At 42.2% G+C, this 23638-nt stretch overlaps 1 protein-coding gene across 2 annotated transcripts in view; it reads left to right on the top strand.

Moving 5' to 3' along the window:
- PUS10 (pseudouridine synthase 10) overlaps positions 1-23638 on the top strand; it is a 1838120-nt gene that overhangs the window by 1566929 nt on the left and 247553 nt on the right. The gene's annotated exons all lie outside the window — the stretch shown is intronic.

The following is a 23638-nucleotide window of genomic DNA, read 5'->3' as shown; positions in this document are numbered from 1 at the left end:
TTCCCAATCCTTATTAACCTTCTGTGATTGATTCTTATAGTTATCATGCAATAATTTATAGGCTCTACTAATTATCCCTTTTTTAATGGCAGCTTGCATTCTAGATTTTACTAAAAGCTGTAGTAGTGTTGGTCTTTCATTTTGGACGCCCCACCACCATTTCTTTCTCTTTGCCTATACTCTGATATCAATCCTTGATAGGGAGGGAAATATCTTAACCTGCAGTTCCAATAAATTATTGGCATCTTCCCATTCTATCATCTTTCCCTCTCTAGTTATTTGCTCCCAATACTTTGGTTCTTTTACCAGTGGTCTCCAATAAATTCCAACCCCCTCTTGCCTACTGTGCATATCCCTAATTCCAGTCACCCCTATCATCAGAATCTAAGTTCTTAGGATACTTTCTGCTAATATATATATATATATATATATATATATATATATATATATATATATATATATATATGTTGTATGATTATCCTTAAAGGCCTGCATCCGAAATCCCAGTCTTTCCTTGTTTCTTGAGCTTCCCTCCTGTTTCATCATCATCATCCCTTTCCACTTTGAATTATAGTTTTCTGCTTGTGCTATGTATAGGAACCTTAAATGTGTGGCTCTGAAATACTCCCTTCAAATTGGGCAATCCCAGTCCAGCCTGTTTTACTGGAAGAATCAGCTTATCCCGCTTGACTCTTGCCATCTTCCCCTCCCAGTTAAAATCCTTCAGCTCATTATTAATTGCTATCCACAACTCCTCCACTGGTTGATAAAACTATGCCTGATCTGTGTATAAGACTAAAAACATTCTAATTGCTTGTATCTTACCATCCATATCTATATAAAAAAGCTTCCATTTTCTCAGTTTTTGTATTATCTTTTGTTTAGTCTCTTCCCAGATATCTGCATATCCTTAGCTGCCACATCATTTTTAATCCATACTCTTAAATACTTCATTTTGTCATGTCCTCGTAAATATGGATATTGCTGAACCAATTCATATGTGGGTAAATAATTTACCACTATTGCCTTTCTTTTAGCTTGATTAATTTTGTATCCTGAAAAGATTTGAAACTGTCTGAAAATGTTCCACAGCACTGAAATGTCAATTTCTGGTTTTGTCCGGTATAAAATAATATCATCTGCAAATAGAGCTAGCTTTTCTTGACCACCAAAACAATTATATCCTTGAATTTCTGAGTCCCTTATTTTCTTAGCCAATGGTTATAAATATTATGCGAATAAAGGTGAAAGTGGACACCCCTACTTGGTTCCTCTGCTCAAGCAGAAATTATCAAAGAGGACCCCACCCACTTTAATTTCTGTCTCTGATCCCTTATATATCCTCCTAATCAACCTTATAATTTTTTCAGGAAATGCTAATATTTCCATTGCCCTGCTCATAAAGTCCCAGCTTACTCTGTCAAATGCTTTCTCTGCATCAAGACCCACCAACCACAATGGTATTTTCTTACACTCTGCTTCCTTCTGGATCATCAATGTTCTGTTAATGTTGTCAAATGTTTGGCTCCCCTGCACAAAACCACATTGATCCATATCTATCAATTTTGGCATTACATCTACCATTCTTTTAACCATTATAGACATCAACACTTTACAGTCTTGGTTTGGTCTTGAAATGGGCCTGTATGAAGCTGGATCTGATGGATCTTTGCCCTCTTTAGGTATTACAGCTACCACTGCTTTCTTCCAGTATGTTGGTACTTATCCTCCTCTTAAAATACTGTTAAACAAAAACCTTCCATATCTTTATCAGTTTTTTCCTCCTAGCTTCCAAAATTTGACTGGAATACCAGCTGCTCCTGGAGACTTTCCTGTAGATCGGTTATGCATCACAATTTTTATCTCATCTCCTCCTGTCCTAACCGTTAGTAATTGAGTCTCATCTTCCTCTAAAAGTTTTCGTGCTCTACTGTTATTATTAAAAAACAGTTGCTTAACAGCAATCTATATAAACTCATGTATATTATCGAGATAATGCCTTATTTTCTGTTTAGCATTCTGCAGTTGATCCTCCTCTTGTTCTGTGAGATTCCTCCATTTTGCAGTACTTTTAACATTTGTCAATCCATCTAAATAATTATTGTTACTTCTTAAGCATAGCTCATATTTGTTTTATTTCCACCTTATTTTTAAACTTCACCTTAATTTTATCCCACTCCCTAGCTCTATTTTAAGAAGTAAGTTTTGTCCTCTTGAAAAGTTCCTGAATAATCTCCCCTACCCATTCATTAAATTCCTCTTTTCAACAGGTGGGTGGGAAAGCACCAGTATCTCATTATTATTTCATTACCGTGTTTTTATTTTAATCATTATTGGTACATGATCTGAAATAGTTATTGGATGCGTACCAAGGCCTTCAATTAAATGCACATATTTATGTGAAATGTAAATTCTGTCTAGCATAGCCCAGTTTTTATATCTTGGGGAATAATATGTAAATTCACTTTTAACTCCTATTACTGAATTCACATCTTCCATGCCAAATACTTAAATACATTTCTTCAAAAATCTACCCTCCTTTGTTATACTTTCTTTTCTGGGCCCCACAAACACATCTTCAGTGCTGCAAATCAAATTCCAGTCACCACCTATAAGGAATATTCCTTGCTGAAAACTGATTATTTCTCCTAGAATTTTCTTAAGCTCCATTGTAGCAGATTTAGTGGAATATATATATACATGCCAGTGTAATCTTCCTCCCTTAACAGTAGCCCCTTAGCACTACAAATCTGCCATTATCATCTTTTTTTCCTCTTTTGTCACTATAGGAGCTTCTGTTGCAGTTACTATAAGTACCCCTCTTTTCCTTTGTCCCAGATATTCCGCTGAATAACCATCCTGAAAACCTTTCTTTATCAAATTCACATGTTGTTCTTTCCAAGTGTCTCTCCTGTAACAAAGCTATTTGTGCTCTACATTTTGTGTATAGTTCACTATTCTTTCATTTTTGTATTTATCTTTGAGACCATTTACATTTAAAGACATTACAGAAAGCATCATTGTAATAAAAAGTTGTTATTCCCACATTTTATGTGTAACAGCTTATGTGAAGTTGTCTTCATTTGGTCTTCAACCTGTGGGTTTTGGATCTGTCCTCGGATCTGACTTGGCCATATACGCCAGCCATGGAGCTGAAAACTGAGCTCCTCCTCTTCTACCTATAATGCCCCACTTTCCCTCCACTCCCCAGATCTCATTTGCAGCTTGTTTGAATAGCTACAGAGTCCATCGCCGAGCTTCCTCCAGGCAATTTTTCAGTATTTTTTTGGTAATATCCCACAGGGCTTGGAAGGAACCAGACACAGTAGAGCCCATACCAAAGCACATTGATAAGATACTTAGCTCCCCCTCCAGATAGTTTCCATTGGATTAAGGGTGTCCCAGTCAATGTGATGGTGGTGGTAGCAGCCACAAAGAAAGACCTGGCCCGGGAGAGCTTTTCGGTTCATCCCCTGCTCAGGGAGTCTAGGGCAATGGACAGATTTGGTAAGCGGGTCTACTCTTCAGTGACCTTTTCTCTGCACGTGCTGAATTATCTGGCACACATGATCAGATTTCAGAGAGACCTTGTTAAGGAAATCTGTGATTCTGTCCTAGATTCCATGTCTGAAGAGGGCAAGAAGATCTCCTCCTCCAGAATGGCCACCCTCCACTCTATCTGCAACACGTCCATGAGGCTACTTTCGCATGTGGCAGAGAATACTGCAAGTGTGACTGGTTCTAGCTTTGACATTAGGCGTGTCATGCCTGGATGCGACAGTGTGAGTTCTCAGAATTCTTCAAGGTGTCCTTTATCAACTCGCCCTTTGACGGGTCATCTCTTTTTTGGGCCCAAGGTTAGAGACACTGTCTCCCAGTGCAAGAAATATGGAAAGAACTTGTCATTGGAATATGCTTTTCTACCCATCAGCGGCCCTATTCCAGGAATCAGCATGGCAGTAAGAAGCTATGGTTACAAATGTTTTGAGTTGCATTCCAGGACTCACAGGGAGACTTTACCTCCAGAGGCAGGGGGAAAATTATTTCAGTGACAGATGCCGCATCTGGGGCACCGGGCATCCAAGAAATCAGGGGTCTCAAGATACATTCTCGGACAGGCCCTTTCAGCATTCCTGAAGGATTGCCCAACTGCTCTACTCTGGAGGCAGTAAGGAGATGTCTTTCCTTATGCCCAACAGCCTGGGAAGCCATCACTGCTGATCACTGGGTCTTAAAGATAATATCCAGAGGTTACACCATCCTGTTCTTCAAATCTCCAAGCCTGACTCAAAACCTCCCCGATGTGCCACCCAATCAAAGGGAGGCGGCAGCCCTGGAAATTGCAAAGCTGCTGGGAAAACAAGAGTCATCCAACCTGTCTCCCAAGACCAGTTCAGATCAGGCATTTATTCAAGATTCTTTTTGATACTAAAGAAAATGGGGGACTTCAGACCAATTCTGGACCTCATTTCCCTAAACAAGTCGGTTGCCAAAACACAATTCTGAGTTGTCACGATATAGTCCATTCTGTCCATTCTGCAGAAGGACGATTGGATGTGCTCAGACCTTCAGGACGTTCATTACCACATCAAGATTTACAGATGTTCCAGAAGGTTCCTCCACTTCTGCCTGGGAGACGGTCAATTTTAGTTGAGGGTACTCCCCTTTGGACTCACCAGATCTCCCAGGGTGTTTACCAAAGTAATGGCAGTAGTTGCAGCTCTCCTGAGACTGCTCGGATTCCTCATGTTTCCTTATCTGGACAATTTGCTCCTCACTGATCTCACCCAGCATTGGCTTCTGCAAGCCAAAGGATTGCCTTCCTCTCCTAGCCTCGACCTTGGGCATAACCATCAATCTTTCAAAGTCCAAATTGGATGTGGTCCAGATCATCAACTTTATAGAGGCTCGACTGGACACAGCACAATGTATGGCCTTCCTTCCCCAGGACAAAATTCAGTCCCTTTAGCTGCACATAATTCATATTCTTTAAAATTGTCCTCCTTCCCACATTTCTTGTTGTCAGAGCACTGAGGTCGATGGTGGCTATCATAAGTCTTCTATCGATGGCTCGTCTTCACATGAGAGTACTTCATTGACCCCTAGCGGTGCAATTGCCCTTTCTCAGACTGCCCATGGACTATCCCATAAAACTATCTCGAGTCTGCAAGGAGTCTCTCCTGTGGTGGCTTCAATCTCAGGATCTGTACTTAGAATAACCATGCATTCCCTCTCCTCCCAAGGTCACGGTGACCACGGATGCCTCCCAACTTCGGGGGGGGGGGGCATTGGCCGGGTTGGATGGTCCAAGGAACCTGGTTCCCTCTAGAGACCAATTTGCACATAAATGTCCTGGAGATGAGGGTGGTCCTTTTAGCATTGCAAGCTCTTCATGCCTCTCTTCCCATGAGGACAATTGCCATCCATACAGACAATATGTCCATTGTCTGGTACATCAACAAACAGGGAGGAACCAAATCTTGCCCCTTATGTCGAGAAGCCATGAGATTGTGGGAGTGGGCAATCTCTTCCAACTGCTTTCTTGTAGCAATGCACATTTCAGGGAAATCAAACATTCCAGCAGGTGAGCTCTGCAGAACCATTCTGATGCCTCATGAGTGGTCTTTCAACTCTTCAGTGGCAAACATGTTCTTTCAGAAATGAGGTCAACCTTCCTGCAATCTCTTTGCCTCTCCTTCCAGTGCCAAGTGCAGTGAGTATTTTGCCCTGATCCCTCTTCTGGGGAAGTCCCCCAGAGATGCTGTGATTCATGCTTGCCCCCCAGTCTTCTTTATGCCTATCCTTCTCTTCCCCTGATACGCAAATTCCTCCAGAAAGCTCAGAGGTTGAAGTGCAAAGTCATCTTCATTGCCCTGTTCTGACCTCAACAAGTTTGGTTCCCCTTCCTGTGGTCTCATCTTGTGTGTCATCCTTGGACTCTTGATCCCATCCTGTATCTTTTTTCCCACCCTTTGGACAATCAACATCTAGGTGTTCTCAGCCTGAACCTAACAACTTGGCTACTCCACTTCCGTTGATGGCTAGAACTCCTGGGCTATCCTCTCCTGTTCATAAGATTTTGATTGCAGCTCATAAGGCCTCTACCAGGAAAATTTACTCCAGCAAATGGAAGAGATTTTTCTATTTGGGCATGACAGCAACAGTTAGACCCTTTCACGGCTCCTGTTCCAGCTATTATGGATTTCTTGGTCACATCTTTAACAGTGGAGTTAGTTTTTCTACAGTTAAGGTGCAGTTGGCGGCCATCTCAAATTTCCATATTGGTGAAGTCTCTACATCCTTGGCATCCACAAAAATATGTAAGGCTTTTTTGAGGGGCACCATTCTGCTTCGGCCTCTGGTCAAAGATCCTATGCTCCCATGGGACCTCACTTTGGTGTTACAAGCCCTGGTTTCAGCTCCCTTTAAACCAGCTGCCACAGTTGATTTACAATTTTTGTCTTGGAAGGTTGCCTTCTTAGTGGTTATCACCTCCACAAAGAGGGTTTCAGAACTTTAAGCCTTATCCATTAAACGCCCTTATCTTGTCTTTCACAAGGACATAGTGACTCTTCACACTAATTCTTCCTTTATGCCCAAGGTTGCTTCAGAGACCAACATCAACCAAATTATTAATCTCCCAATCTTCTTCCCTAATTCCCAAAACAAGGGAGAATACAAACTTCATCTACTTGATGTCCACAGGCAGCTACATTTTTACTTGGATAGGACAAAAAAAAATCAAAAAATCAGACCAACTTTTTCTTTCCTTTGCTAGCTCCAGAGTATGAAGACCAATCACTAAAGTGACTCTAACAGGATTTCAGAGTGTATTGCATTGGCATATTCTATTAAAGGAATTCCTATACCAAATCAGATCAAGGCCCATTTCCACTAAGTCTATATCCACTTTCACAGCTTTTTGGTTCAGACTTCCAATCGATGACATTTGTTCAGCATCTACTTGGTCTTCATCTAACACTTTCATATCCCATTACACATGGGATGTATGTTCCATGAGCAGAGCCTCATTTGGCTCTGCTGTGCTTCGGAATATCCTTCCTTGAAGGCCACCCAGGGATTAGGTAGCTGTGGACTCTGTCCCACACATTGAAGACCAAATGAAGACAACAACTTCAGATAAAAAATTTATGTTCTTACCATAACGTTCGATCTGAGTTGTTGCTTCATTTGTCTTCAACCTCCCCCTTCCTCAGGTCGTGGGAGGACTTGGCAGAGATGCATTCAGGTTTCTCCCACTACTATATCATTTGAGCCTTTGATGTATTCTGTTGTATGGTGCAGCTGATGCCTGGTTTTGGTTAAGTAATTTTTTTTTCTAATCAGCAGCAAACTCGATCTGGGGGGGGGGTGGAAGGAGAGTTGGGCATTATGGGTGGTAGAGGAGGAGCTCAGTTTTCAGTTCCAAGGCTGGAGTCTACAGCTGAGTCGGATCTGAGGACTGATCCAAAACGTACAGGTGGGAGGTTGGCATAATGGTTAAGGTGTTTACCTTACAGTCAGATGGTGCAAGGTTTGATCTTCACATGGGGTAATTGGCTAGGATTAAAATGACTCATAAGGGCAGTTAGCCTAGTACTAATCCATAAACCTATGAGCAAATGAAGCAACAGCTGAGATGGAACGTTATGGTAAGGAAATAACTTTTTTTTTTTGTTAAATGTCTAGTTCCAACTTTTACGTTACATGCATATACTTTTGGCAGGTTGAACTATGATATGGTTGTTTCTTGTCATGTCCATTTGAGCCTATGTCACATCTTACAAAACTTTTTCTTTTATTGAAAGCCCTTAAACCAAAAAACAACAACAAAACCCCCAATGCCCACCTGAAACATATTAATTTAATACTAACACTCAAAACTATGTACATCTTCGAATATTGAAGTTTACCCTCCTAATAGGAGCAGATCTCCCAAACTGACAGTCACACTCATAGACTTGAGTTAACCTAAAAGAAAGGTTATCTATGCTAAGACTCCTGGTGCAGCCTGTGCTTCTCCTAAGTAATCACTAGTTTTGTCTTATCTTTATAGCTCACCCAGCTAGGAAAACCCCTGAATGCTTTCAGAGAACAGTGTCTCCTAGCCAGTTTCTCTTTTTTCCCCAGCTAACCACTCTCCACCAGACTGTAATAAATGTTTCTTGATCAGGTTGTCTCCATGGAGGCATTAGACCCAGACAGCCAATTTCTCATTATCACATTATCTCCGTGGAGACAAGAAAACTACACAGGTAGCATGTTCATCGTGTTTCACTGTTGCAGTCATTACAATTGGGTTATCCTGCTGGCAGGCTACCCGCAGTCGGCCCGAGTTCCAAAGTCTAGGTCCGGCGTTGGTTGCTGTCGCCTCCTCCCTGATGTCAGTGCACCAGGGGTATAAAAGATTCAGCCGATGCCATTTTCTTCAGTCTTTCTTGCTGCTCGGTGCCCGAAGCAAAAGCAGTTCGCAAGTGCAGGTCGGCCGACTCCTGAGATTTTCAAATTTGAATTTCAAATCCGAAGTCTTCATTAAAGCTAAGTACCCCTTTGGGGAAACTTTTTTCTTGCTCCAGACCGATGTCAGAAAAAGTTAATAATTGTATTTATTGTGGGAAGCAAATACCTCATAAGGATTTTCATTCTTTCTGTATTCCTTGCCTAGGCCCTGACCACAACGTTGCTAGTTGTCAGTTTTGTGCTAGATTTAACCAACGCACTGTTAGGCGTCGGTACGATTTTGCATTTCATTACTTTGGCAGAAGATTCAATTGTATAATGCCGTCAGAACAGCAGATGACCGGAGTTTATAAGAAGCGCAAAGAAAAAGAAAAGCATACGAGGTCCAAAACCGACGACGAGGCTTCTGTTAAGCCTGTCGCCGGTTCTCAGTGAGGCGCTTTCGCAGCCCCTGACACCCGCTACCTCAGAGCCACAGGCCGCTTCCGACTCCCACATGGAGCCGACTATGCCGCTGGAAACTTAAGGTATTGGACACTCGGAAACTATTCCCTCAGATGGGTCCAGAGCTGCTGAGCAGGCATCGGCTTCTGCGGGTGTTTTCAGGCCTACAGTTATATGTAAAACCATCTTAAGCTTCAAAGGAAAAGACTAAAGCAGTTCTAAAGACAAAGAAACAAGTACAGCATTCTCCTGGACAGGCCTCCATGCCTAAAAAACAGATGCTTAAAATGGCCGAATACCTAATTACTTTGATCACAGGGGTTCCCATCCCCCTTCTGATAAGAGGCCTAGGCAAGAGATAGAATATGAATTTTCTGATCAGGTTTCCATTTCCTCTGATTGAACAGGAATATTCCCTTCCTCCCTATGAGGATTCTGATGCTGAAGAATCTATCCCTTCAGCCTCTCCTCCTGAGGATTATTCTTTTGGGGAGACCCTGCTTACCATGAGGGAGCATTTCCACTGGGAGAGCCAAGATTACTCTGAATCCAAGAAAAGGCTCAGAGACTTCTTTTTATTACCTCAGCACAGGCCCCTTGCTATTCCTCCTGTTTTAGACATTGTAGATGATGTATTTTCAGAGTCCGGTCTGTCTCCTAACTCTTTACCACCAGCTCCTGTTAGCCAGACAGATACTACAGGGTTCCTGATTCACATAAATTTCTTTACAAAAACCCGGCTGCTGACCCAGAAACTATTTCTCAGGGTCCCAAGGGGATCAAGGCTTCCACTGCAAAAAGCCCTATCCCCTCTGATAGGGATTCAAGGGCCCTGGACAGATGGGGGAAAAAGATTTATACTTCTACTACCTTGGCTGTAAGAGCTTTAAATTGTCGGTTTCATATGCTTAAATATCAGCAATATCTAATGTCATAGCTTAAACAGAAAATGTTGACAAATTCAGAATGTGCAGAAAACAAAGAAATGCAGGATTTATTGCATGCAGCTGAACAAGTGGGAAAGCATACTTTGCAATGTGGTTTTGATTCTCTAGAGGCCTCCTGCAGGGCCGCAGTTACAGGTTCTGTCATTAGGAGGCATGCTTGGTTAAAAGAACAGAATCTGCCCGATCATTTTAAAGCAAAACTTAGATGCTCCATTACAACATGATACCTTGTTTGGTGTTAAAGCAGAAGAAGTGTTAAAGAAAATGGAGGACAAAGCTAAATCTATGCAAACAGTGAAGGATTTTTTACAGGTACAGCCTCCCAGATTTAGCAGTAACTGGCCTACAAAGAATTGGTCCTTTCCAGTGTCAGACAGGCCTCAAAGAGGCAGATACAGACACCACAGAGGCAGATCACAACCACAAGGCTCATACAGGTCTAAACAATGGGGTGCTTCTACCTCTAAAAGCGGAGAGGAAAAATCACAGCCATACAGAAAACAGTCTCAATGACTTTCTCCTGCCTGCACCAAGCACTTATCTACTGGCAGCTCCTTTGGGGGGAAACTAGCACTTTTTTCACAAAATTGGCATATGATCACCCAGGACAAATGAGTCTTAAATATCGTATCTCAAGGGTACAGGTTCCACTTTCACACCCTACCAAGGCCAAACGGTATGCCAGACCTGCCACGCAATCAATGGGCAGAGGCTCAAAAACAAGTTTCATCCGTCATGGGCATGAGTGCCATTCAGCAAGTACCACAGCAAGAGCAGGGACAAGGATTTTACTCAAGGCTATTCTTGGTACCCAGAAGGGACAAAGCCTGGAGACCAATACTGGAACTGTCTATTCTAAATACATTCCTGGATATTCCAAAATTCAAAATGTTAACTCTGCAACAACTTCTGCCCATGCTGGGCAAGAAGGCTTGGCTTGTGACTTTAGACCTAAAAGAAGCATACCTGCATGTCCCAATCAGACAATCATGCAGAAGATACCTCAGATTTATAGCTGGCTCAATGCACTACCAATTATCTGCACTGCCCTTTGGCTTATCTACTGCTTCCAGGGTCTTCACAAAATGCCTGGCACCAGTAATTGCATTTTGCAGACAAAGAGGAACACAAATATATCCTTACTTGGATGATTGCGCTATTCAAGCAGAGAGCAAGAACATCCTAAAACAGCATCTGGTGTTTGTAAAAAGATTACTAACAGGTCTAGGGTACACAGTAAACGAAAAGAAATCAAAACGTGTACCCTCTCTAAAGAGATAATATTCCTGGGTGCAAGCTTAAATACAACTGCCCAGATGGCTTATCTCATGCCAGACAAACACAGACAACTGACTACTTATTTCAGAATGTTGGCAACAAAGACCCAGTTATCTGCAAGAAAAATTCTGCAGGCTTTGGGCTTCATGGCATCCTGCATACTGCTAATTCCATATGCAAGACTGCATATGAGGAAACTTCAATGGTATCTAAAAAGTGTTTGGACTCAACATTGCCACAGCCTGGAAACAATAATCGTCCTCATTCCCCGCCTGCAACAGGAGTTTTGATGGTGGGCAAAAGCCTGTCACCTCAACATGGGACAGCCATTCTCCTTACCCACAGCCAGGCAGACATTGACAACAGATGCATCAGATTATGCCTGGGGGGCCCATATGGCAGGAAAATGTATTCATGGCACATGGCCCGCAAGTCAAAGGCATCTACATATCAGTTAAAAAGAGATGCTAGCTGTTCAGAATGCCCTGACAGCCTTCAAGGATCTACTTCATCCAGGACAACTTCTGATAAAGACGGACAATACTACAGTCATGTGGTACATAAACAAGCAGGGAGGCACTCATTCCTACCCCCTCTGCAGACTAGCCATGAACTTGTGGGACACAGCACTGACTTACCAAGTACATCTGCAAGCACAATTCCTGCCAGGAAGGATAGATACTCTGGCAGACGAACTAAGCAGAAACCTAATGGATCCCCACGAGTGGAAACTGGATCCACAAGTCTTCAGTATGATAACAAGGAACTGGGGTGCCCAGACATAGATTTATTTGCCTCTTCTCTCAACTGGCAACTACAGAGATTCTGCACAAGGACTTATCACAAGAAAGCATGGAAAGTAGATGCCCTATCCTTCAGCTGGAAAAACCTAACAGTATATGCCTTTCCTTCACTGCCTCTCCTCCCCAAGGTACTCCTAAAGGTCAGACAAGAGAAGCCAAAAATGATACTGATTGCCCCAGACTGGCCACGCCAGCACTGGTACCCAATCCTAAAGAACTGTCTCAAGGTCCAGCCTGGACATTGCCTCAAACTTCTCACCTACTGACCCAACAAAACAATCAGATCCTGCACAGCCAACTCAGGACCTTAAATCTGGCAGCATAGCGGATAATGTAGCCATTCAGAATGCTCCTCTTTCCAAAGCTGTAATGGATGTTATCTTGAATGCCAGGAGGCCCAGTATCAGAAAATCTTATGCAGAAAAATGGAAGAGATTCTGTGCTTGGAACCAGGAACAAGGAATTGACACGTTTGTACCAAATATTCCTCAGATTTTACAATACTTAACTGAGATGCTGGACAAAGGCCTATCCTTTTCATCAATTAAGATTCATGCCTCTGCCATTTCAGCCCATTACAATACAGAACCACCTAGCTTTTCTCATCTTTTAATAAAACAGTACCTCAGAGGGGCCAAAAACATAAGACCTCCAAGGAGAGCACCAGTACCTGCATGGGACCTCAATTATGTCTTGGAAAAACTCACACTGCCTCCTTTTGAGCCAGCCTCAAAAGCTGATATAAAATTCTTATCCAGGAAAACAGCTCTGCTCCTAGCAATAACCTCTGCAAGACGAGTCTCAGAGTTACAGGCACTCAAAGCTGTGGAACCTTTTATCATTTTCCATCCAGACAGGTTTTCTCTGAGGATGAAACCTACATTTATGCCTAAGGTGGTGTCCAGTGTGGCCCTTAACCAAACCATTCACTTGCCAAACCCACAGAACAAGGTTGAGAGACTTCTACATTCTTTGGACATACACAGACAGCTACACTTCTACTTGGACAGAACTAAAGCTTTCAGAAAGACTGAGCAACTTTTAGTGGCATATGCTGTAGGATCACAAGGAAAGGCTATCTCTAAACAGACTATTTCAAAATGGATAGGCCATTGCATTCGTTTCTGCTACTCACAACATGGCAAATCAGTGCCTAAGGGCATTAGGCCACATTTTACCAGAGCAGCAGCCACTTCAGCAGCCTTCCTCAGAGGAGTACCAACCAAAGACATCTTAGAGGCTGCAACTTGGAGTTCAGTGCAGACTTTTACAAAGCACTACCACTTACCTCTCTACTCTAAATCCAGAGCAGGCTTTGCCACACCCAAGAGTAATGACTGCAACAGTGAAACACGATGAACATAGTACAGTTGTGTACCTACCATAAATGTAGATGTTCGAGTGTATTCATTGTTGCAGTCCAGGTTACCCTCCCACCATCCCCCTTTCATTTGCTGGGTCTTATCTGTACTTCTCTATTCTATACAACCTATGTGGTGTATTTGCTTGTAGATGAAGGAAATGTTTACTTTAGTGCATGCATGATTATTGGCATAATCTATTTAGCCTACCCTTTTGGGGGCACCTGACATCCGGGGCAAGAAAAACTAAAGAAAATGGCGTCGGCTGCATCTTTTATACCCCTGGCACACTTACGTCAGGGAAGAGGCGACAGCAACCGATGCCACACCAAGACTTTGGAATTCAGGCTGACTCTGGGTAGCCTGCCAGCAGGATAACCCAAAAGTAATGACTGCAGCAGTGAATACACTTGAACATCTACATTTATGGTAGGTACACAACTGTACTATTCTTCTGATCAGGTTTCTGTTTCTTCTGATTCTTCTAATGACCTTGATTTGTTCATACCTACTTATGAGGATTCTGATGCAGAGGATTCCATTCCCCTCCTGAGGATTTTTCTTTTGGGGAAACTTTACATACCTTAAGGGAGCATTTCCACTGGGAAAGGCAGTAATTTTCTGATTCAGAAAAGAGGCTTAGGGATTTCCTTCTTCTACCTCAGCATAGGCCCTTGGCTATACCTCTTGTACTAGACATTGCTGATGATGTGTTTTCGGAATCCAGTATGGCACCTGATTCTCTTCCTCCGGCTCCTAGTAAACCTGACAGATACTACAGGGTTCCTGAGTCCCACAAGTTCCTTTTCAAAAATTCTGTTGCAGATCCAGAAACCAATTCTCAGGGGCCCAAGGGCATTAAGGCTTCTACTGCTAAAAATCCTACCCCTTCTGATAGAGACTGCAGGGCGCTGGATAGATGGGGTAAGAAGGTTTATACTTCTGCAACCTTGACAATCAGGGCTTTAAACTGCCAATTTCATATGTTAAAATATCAACAGTATGTTATTGGACTGCTTAAACAGAAAATGATGTTGATTCCTGACTGTGTGGAAAATAAAGATTTACAGGATTTATTGTATTCTGCTGAACAAGTTGGAAAACACACTTTGCAGTGTGGTTTTGATTCCTTAGAGGCATCCTGCAGGGCTGTTGTTACTGGGTCTGTGCTTAGAAGGCATGCTTGGCTTAAGGAGCAATCTTTGCCTGATCATGTTAAAGCAAAATTGTTGGATGCTGCTTTAAATCAGGACCATTTGTTTGACAATAAGGCTGAAGAAGTTCTAAAAAAGATGTAAGATAAAGCTAAATCTATGCAAACTGTTAAAGATTTCTTACAAGTGCAACCTCCAAGATTTGGTAGGCACTGGCCTACTAAGAATTGGTCTTTTCCAGCACCTTCCAGATCCTCTCAAACCAAACCCAGACACACCAAAAACACCAGGTTTCAGTCCCAGGGGACTATCAGAACTAAGCAATGGGGGGCCTCCACTTCCAAATCTGGAAATAACAAGACACCCCCCTATGGTAAACAGTCTCAATGACTTCCTTTTAAAATTACCAAGCACTTACCTTTCAGCCGCCCCTTTGGGGGGAAAGGTTGCTCTTCATGCAAAGAACTGGGAACTCCTAACCCAGGACAAATGGGTTTTAAATATAGTGTCCCAGGGATATAGATTTCATTTCCACACGTTGCCAACACCAAACAGTTGGCCAGACCTGCCCTCAAATCAGTGGGAAGATGTTCAAAAACAAGTACTTTCTCTCTTAAACATGGGGACTATTCAGCCAGTACCAGAAGAGGAAAAGGGACAAGGTTTCTATTCCAGGCTCTTTCTTGTACCCAGAAAAGACAAGTCATGGCATCCAGTTCTGGACCTGTCTACTCTAAACACCTTTCTGGACATTCCAAAATTCAAGATGCTGACTCTTCACCATTTACTTACTGTGCTAGGCAAAGATGCCTGGATGGCAACTCTAGATTTAAAAGAAGCATACCTGCACATCCCAATCAGCGAATTTTGCAGACGATACCTATGCTTCAAAGCAGGCTACTTGCATTATCAGTTCTCTGCACTGCCCTTTGGCTTGTCTACTGCGCCCAGGGTATTCACAAAGTGCCTGGCTCCAGTTATTGCATTTTGCAGACAAAAAAATATTCAAATATATCCTTACCTGGACGATTGTCTAATTCAGGCAGAAAACCAAGACATACTTCTAAATCATCTGGCATTTGTAGAAAGGGTTCTAACTTGTCTGGGGTACATCATAAACGAAAAGAAATCACAACTGGTACCTTCTCAACAGATTACATTCCTGGGTGCAAGCTTGAATACAACTGCCCAGATGGCTTTCCTCATGCCAGAGAAGCAAATTCATTTGGTAACTTACTTCAAACAAGTGGCCACAAAAACCCTGCTATCTGCAAGGCAAGTACTGCAAGCGTTGGGGTTCATGGCCTCCTACATTCTTCTAATTCCATATGCAAGACTGCATATGAAGAAACTACAATGGTACTTAAAAAGTCTATGGAGTCAACATTGTCACAGCCTGGAAACAATGATTCCTATCATACCTTGCCTACGCCTGGAATTCCTATGGTGGACAGAGGCCTGCCACCAAAACAAGGGATTGCCATTCACACTACCCCCTGCCGCCCAAACCCTAACTACAGATGCATGGGGGGGGCTCACCTGGCAGGGAAGTGCATTCAGGGCAAATGGAACCCAAATCAAAATGCACCTGCATATCAATCAAAAATAAAAGCTGTACAGAATGCTCTGACAGCCTTCAAGGACTACATTCATCCAGGACAACTAATGGTAAAGACGGACAACACCATGGTTATGTGGTACATAAACAAGCAGGGGGGTACACATTCTTATCCCCTATGCAGACTAGCCGTGGCATTGTGGAATACAGCCTTGAGCTACCAAGTGCACCTACAAGCACAATTCCAGCCAGGAAAATTGAATACGCTGGCAGACGGACTAAGCAGAAATCTCATGGACCCACACGAGTGGAAACTGGAAACACGGATTTTCAACATGTTGACAAGCAAATGAGGGAGCCCAGACAGAGATCTATTTGCCTACCCCCAGAACTACCAGTTGGACAAGTTTTACAAAAGGACTCCCCACAAAGAAGCCTGGAAAGTGGATGCTCTGTTCTTCAGCTGGAAAAACCTATCAGTCTACGCCTTTCCCCCTCTACCTCTGCTCTCCAAAATTCTGCTAAAGGTCAAACAGGACAAACCAAGAATGATTTTGATTGCTCCAGACTGGCCACGCCAACACTGGTAACCACTCCTGCACAGTGTGTCGCAAATATTTCCATGGCACCTGCCTCAGACCCCTTCCTTGCTGTCTTGCAGGAGAACCAAATTCTGCACCCTCCGCTTCCAACATTGAACCTTGCAGCCTGGCTAATCAGTTAAACTCACCCTTATCATCCCTCAGCAAACCTGTGATGGATGTCATCTTGGAGGCCTAGTACTAGAAAATCTTATGCTGACAAATGGAAAAGATTCTGTGTCTGGAACCAATCTTTAGGGATTAGCACAGCAGCACCCAATTTACCTCAGATTTTGCAATAATTAACTGAGATGCTTCACAAGGGCCTGTCTTTTTCCTCTATTAAAATCCATGCTTCAGCTATTTCAGCTCACTATGACACAGAACCACCCCTTTTCTCTCATCCCCTGCTCAAGCAGTATCTCAGAGGGGCAAAGAACTTGAGACTACCCAGGAGAGCTCCTACCTCTGCCTGGGACCTTAACTTTGTTTTGGAGAAGCTCACTCTGCCTCCTTTCGAGCCAGCTGCTACTGCAGACTTAAAATTTCTTTCTTGGAAAACAGCCTTCCTTTTAGCAATCACTTCAGCTAGAAGGATATCTGAATTTCAGGCCCTTATGGCAGTGGAGCCTTTCATCATCTTTCATGAGAACAGGGTATCTTTGAGGACCAATCCATCCTTCATGTCCAAGGTGGTTTCCAGTGTGGTTCGTAATCAGTCCATTCATTTGCCAACTTTCTTTCCCAATCCACAGAACAAAGGGGAACGGTTTCTGCATTCCTTGGATGTGCACAGACAACTTAGATTCTACTTGGACAGGACTAAATCTCGAAGAAAATCTGAACAATTGCTTGTAGCATTTGCAGCTGTGGCAGAGAGGAAGGCTATTTCAAAACAAACCGTTTCTAAATGGATAAGCCATTGCATTCATTTCTGCTATAAGCACCATGGAAAACCTATCCCCAGGGGATCAGATCTCACTCCACCAGGGCTCCATCTACTTCTGCAGCTTTTCTCAGAGGTGTTCCTACCAGGGATATTCTAGAAGCTGTTACCTGGAGTTCTGTACATACTTTCACCAAGCATTATCATTTACCAATTTTCTCCATATCCAGAGCTGGTTTTGCCACTGCTGTCTTGCAGGGCCTTATAGCTGGCCCTAATGCTATATAAACTCCTCACACCCAACCATAGCTTTGGGAATCTACCCAAATGTAATGACTGCAACAGTGAAACACGAAGAACATAGTACAGTTGTGTACACTTACCATAAATGTAGATGTTCGAGTGTATTCACTGTTGGAGTCCTGGTTACCCTCCCTCCAGCCCCTTACTCTTCTCTAGCTATGCCTCTCCTCTCTTTTACTATGCTTAAAAGCCTTTTTGGTGTATTTGCTTTTGGTTGGAGGTATATTTTTGTCTTTTTAATTTTATTTTCTCCCCATTAGGGGGGCACCTGACATCTGGGGCAAGAAAACTGATGTAATGGCGTCGGATGCATGTTTTATACCCCCTGACGTCATGGAAGAAGGGATAGCAAGTGACGCAGGACCCAAGACTTTGTTAATCAGGCCGACTGAGGGCAACCTGCCAGCAGATTACCCAAATGAAATTACTGCAACAGTGAGTACACTCGAAAATCTACATTTATGGTAAGTGTAGACAACTGTACTTTTCTTCAATTGTACAAGTTATTACTTGTTTACAGTTTGTGCATGTCTCAGTTGATACTTCTTCAGGGCTGTGGTCACTGGTACTATTCTGAGGAAGTTTGCCTAGCTGTGTTCTCAGAACTTCCCAAATGATGTTAAAAATGAGATTTCAAATTCTTCTTTGGATAGAGATTTAATTTTTGCTTCCTGTTCTGCAGAGGTTATTAAAATGTATGATGAAAGGGGTAATTTGATAAAGGGAATCTGCTGCCCTTCTTTTCCAAAATTTCTAAGGGATTCTCTAACCCCTCATCCAGTTTTTCCAAAAACAGTCTCAACAAAATGGAAGTAAACAGATGTTTAAGAAAAAATGGCACAGGGCTTCAGAAAGAATTCAGGACCCCCACCCAAAAAAACTGAGGGCCTTTCCCTTTCAGAAAGCGTGAATCTCCACTTTTTTCTTTGGTAGCAAATAATTTCAGGCAAATGGGTTCTGAAGATCATTCATCAGGGTTACAGATGGCAGTGGGAGGAAATTCCTCCTGTCTATGGGGGTAATTCCTCTTTCACCCGACCACCTGTCCTTCATCACATGCTGTCTCAGGGAATGATGGAATGGATTCACTTTATATCCTCGAAATACTGAAATATCGAAATTCAGTATTTCAAGGCTATAAAGTCAAAACCTGAAAACAACGAAAACTCAGACGTGCAAAATTCAAAATCTCGCACACTGGAGATTTTGAATTAGCGCATCTACTCCACACACAGACACACACACACACACCTTTCTCCCCCCACACACACACACACACACACACACACACACACACACACACACACACACACACACACACACACAAGCTCACTACTGCACCCCCGACACACCCCCTACTTAAATATTCTAACTCCGAGGTTGCACTACATACAAACACACACAAACCACCACCACACAAGCTACATTCTCCTCGCACACACACATCACAGCAACAAAACACACTAACACACACCACAGCCCCTACCCAAAACCCTTAACAAATAAACACCTGAATCCACAACCACAGTGAAACACCAGAAGCACTAATTCAAAATCTCAGGTGTGCGAGGTTTTGAATTTCGCGTTTCTGAGGTTTTGTTGTTTTCAGGATTCCACTTTATGGGCTCGAAATACTGAATTTTGATATTTCAGTATTTCGCGCTTCTAAAGTGAATCCGACAGAACCAGTTACTCCTTCCTAGGAGGGGAAATGTTTTTATTCAAGGGTGTTTTTAGTGCCAAAGAAAGAAAGTGCTTGGAGACCACTTCAAGATCTTTCTTTCCTAAACCTGTTTATGAGGATGCCAGAGTTCAAATGCTGCCACTTCACAATCTGTTACTTCTTCCTCATTCAAGTTTGCTGGTAACACTAGATTTAAAAGATGCTTATCATGCCATCTCTATTGATCCAGGTATCAGGCTGTTAAAGTTTTGCATGTTTGGATTACATTATCAGTTCTGTGCCCTACTTTTTGGACTATCCAGTGCTCCACAAGTGTTCACAAAGTGTATAGCTCCAGTTGTAGCTCATTGCAGGCTACAGGGTATCCACATTTTCCATACTTAAATGACTTGCTTATCTTTGCAGAATCTTTTTCAAAGAAAAAGAAATCTCTCACTTGGGTGAGTGATCTCTTATCACACAGGGTGAGGTTCCAAGAGAACATTCAAAAGTGTTTTGACTCCTTCACTTAGGGTTATTTTCCTGGGGTATCACCTACATACCTCATTCTCAAGAGCTTTTCTTGCACAGGAAAAAAAATAGATCTGTTTCTTAGATTTTTTCCCCTCTGGCTTTGGTCACTGCAAGGGAATACCTCATGATTTTAGGTCTCATGGCATCTATGATCTCATGATACCCCTGACAGTGCTCCATATGAGAAAGATATAATGGTATCTGAAGTCTCTCAGGTCCCACCAACGTCCTTTGTCTTTACAAATCCCAGTGCAGGGGTTTCTGAGAAGAGAAATCACTTGGTGTAGACAACAAATCTCCATAAATCTAGGTCTCCTCATTTCCACCCCTGTTCCAAAGCAGTCAGTCACCACAGATGCCTCAGACTTTGCTTGGGAAGCTGTTTCAGGACATATAAAAGTGCAAGGTGTTTTGGACACCAGGGATAGATGCAAGCACATAAAAAGAGATGTTTGCCCAGATCAACCAGTCAACTCTCTGAATCGTCTTTGGCCCCCAGGACCTCTTTAAGCAACTACAGACAGTAATACAGTCATGTGGTACATCAACAAGCAGGGGAGAACCAGGTTGTACTCCTTTATAGACTAGCCATGTTAGTTTGGATATAGCTTCACCACAAAATCTCACTCTTAATGCATTCTACATTCCTTCTGAGCAAAATTTTATATCAGACAAGCTGAGCAGAACATGGGCAGACCCTCAGGAATGGAAACTGGATCAGGGGGTCTTCCAGGATTTGATCTTTCTGTGGGGAGTTCCTCAAGCAGACCCATTTGCCTTCTCTCTGAACAATCCACTGGCAAGATTATTTTCCAGAACTCTATGCAAGAAAGCCTGGAAGACAGATGCCTTTTCTTTTCCTTGGACAAAAATGTTGCTTTTCAACCTTTCCACTGATATAGTTTGAAGATTCAGAAGGACTCCCCAAAGATCATTATAGTGACTCCCTTCTGGTCCAGGCAAAAGTGTTTTTTCCCTTCTTTTGTAAATGGCCAGAGGAAGTTACAACAAGCTTCCTCACAGACTGGATCTACTCACACAAGAACAGGGGTGTTTGATACACCCTTACTCCAATCAATGTCAACTGACTACCTGGATGATAGGTTCTTAATTCCCTTTAGGCACCTGTTTACTAAGGATGTGCAGCAGGTACTAATGGAGGCAAGAAAGCCTGCTACTAGAAAATATATGAGCAAATGGAAAAAGTTTTGCAATTGGTGCCAACAACATAACCAGCACTCATTCAAGGCTAGTTGTTCTCTGGTTTTACAATATGTGTGTGAGTTACTATCCTATAGCCTTTCTTACTTCTCCATCAAGGTTAATTTATTGACCATTCCAGCATATCTGCCCATGGATCCTATTTTTCAGTACATTTTTATGTTAAAATGTTGCTGAAATAGGTTTTGCATAAGACATCTCAAAAAAATGGTGACCCCTCCTTGGGATCTTAATGTTGTGTTACAGAAGCTAACACCTGCTCCATTTAAATCAGCTAACCTGGCTGACTTGAGAATGTTAACATGAAGAACAGTTTTTCTGACTGTTCTAACCTCTACAAAAACGCACTCTGAGTACAAGCTCCTATGGTGAGTCAACTCTATCTCATTTTCCGTAGAGATAGGGTTTCTTTGAGAACTAATCCTTCTTTTATGCTTAAAGTGGTATCTCAGTTTACTTTAAGCCTAAATATCCATCTCCCCATTTTCTTTCCTGAACCTAACATTGAGGGAGAAAGCATACTCCATAGCTTGAATGTCCACAGACAACTTGGATACTATCTTAACAGAAGTAATCTTTCAGATGTTCGGGTCAATTGTTCATTTCTTGTGAAGGTAAAAAGGACAACATGCATAAAACTAGATTGTTTCCAAACTTCCAAGATGGCTGACGTTGAGTAACAGGTTAATTCAGGTTCTCCCAGTGTGAAAACAGAAACTCTGCAGAGAAGGTCAGTGGACTTTTGTGTTTCTTGGTAAATTTCAGTAACTGGTAAGTGCAATGTCTGAATGCCAGAAAAAAATAAATACAGACGGCCTGAAGAAAAAACAGCTGACTGGGAAAAGTACTGCAGCTGTTCAGCAAAAAGCAGTACAAGCTCCAGACATGACTGCCACTTACCTAGAGGAAACCGTAAGACAGCTACACACAGACCTGGTTAAAATAAAACACTGATGGAGTATATCAACTCAAACAACAATAGACTGGGAAAAATGGAAGAAGCTATAAACAGATATTCAGATATGATAAAATTGCAAAAATCAATGGTTGAAATTTATTATTTTATTTTATATTTGTTGACCAAGATTATCCAACTGAGCTGGAATAGCCCTTTCTCGGCAGAGGCCCGGGGAGGAAAGCTCCACAAGCATTACAGTAAGATAATCCATTTAAAGAAATTGAATAGTATTTACAGTGCATGCCAATAAATAAAGCAGTGTAGCAAAGTAATGCAATTTTGAGAAATTAAGCAATGTTTGTTTGTGTCTTTCGGCTTTTCCCGGTTAGGGGTCGCCACAGCGGAACTCTGGTCCGCTAATGATTGGCAGTTGATTTTTACGTACCGGCTTGCCAGAAATTAAGCAATAAGATAAGAAATTCACATATAATTACTGTTACTATATATGAAGAAGAGAGGTGAAATATGTGTATTTTTAATAGAAGTATTAGGAGGTTACAGTTCATGGTAACAAAGAAAACACTAGGTACAAGAGAGGTAAAGAAGGGTTGGAATAACAAGGAAGTATGAAAGTAGCAGAGGTCAGTTAATCAAAAATGATATAAAAAGCAGGTAGAGGACTGTTTTAGGGATAATAGGGAGGGTTAAGAGGGGTGGGTCCAAAGACAGAGCCAGAGACTTTTTAAGTATTCCTTGGTAGGCACTTTGAATTGTTTGAGTTGCTTGAGGGACCTAATTTCTAAGGGTAGCCTGTTCCAAGAAATGGTAGGGTGGTAACTATAGAGGTTGCTTCCCATTTTAGTTTTGGGTTTATAAATCTGAAGAAGGTCTTGTTCAGAGCTGCGTAGAGACCTGGTGGGAGAATAGTGAGAGATGAGAGAAGATGAGCTGGGGCAGTAGGAAGGCTGGTGTAGTATGAAGTGAATAATCAGGAGCTCTGAGAGGAGAGGATGGTGTGGTAATTCTAGCCAGTTTAAGTATTTTAGAGAGAGGCAGTGGTGTGATTTTATATGTTTGGTTCACAGCAAATCTGGCTACTTTGTTATAAGCTGATTCAAGCTTAATAAGGAGAGAGGAGATGAGATTTGTCAGGATTTGTGAGCTATACAATAGACTGGGTAGGAGGTAAGCATGTGAGAGGGTTACTTTTGCTTTGTAAGTGAGAAACTTTTCATTTCTATACAGGAGGCCAAGTTTTAGTTAAGTCTTCTGAATACAGTTATTAACATGCTAAGTCAAACTTAAGTTGATTATATATGATGACAACTAGGAGTTTTGTGCTTGTTTCTACTTCAATGGGAGTGTTTTGAGAGACTGAATAGAGAAAGTGTGTTTAAGATGGTTGAGAGTTTTGGATAAGAAAAGTAGGAGTTTTGTTTTCTTTGGATTCAGAATAAGCTGATTTTCAGAGATCCAGGTTTCTACTGAGTTAAAGGATGTCTGGGTGGTAGATATGAGTTCAGAGGAGGTGTCAGCAATGGTGATAA

This window comes from Protopterus annectens, chromosome 1.part2, assembly GCF_019279795.1.
Source record: "Protopterus annectens isolate FY-2018-M chromosome 1.part2, PAN1.0, whole genome shotgun sequence".
Taxonomy (NCBI): domain Eukaryota; kingdom Metazoa; phylum Chordata; order Ceratodontiformes; family Protopteridae; genus Protopterus; species Protopterus annectens.
Note: the sequence above shows the minus strand (reverse complement) of the source record. Positions and strands in the feature narration are given on the sequence as shown.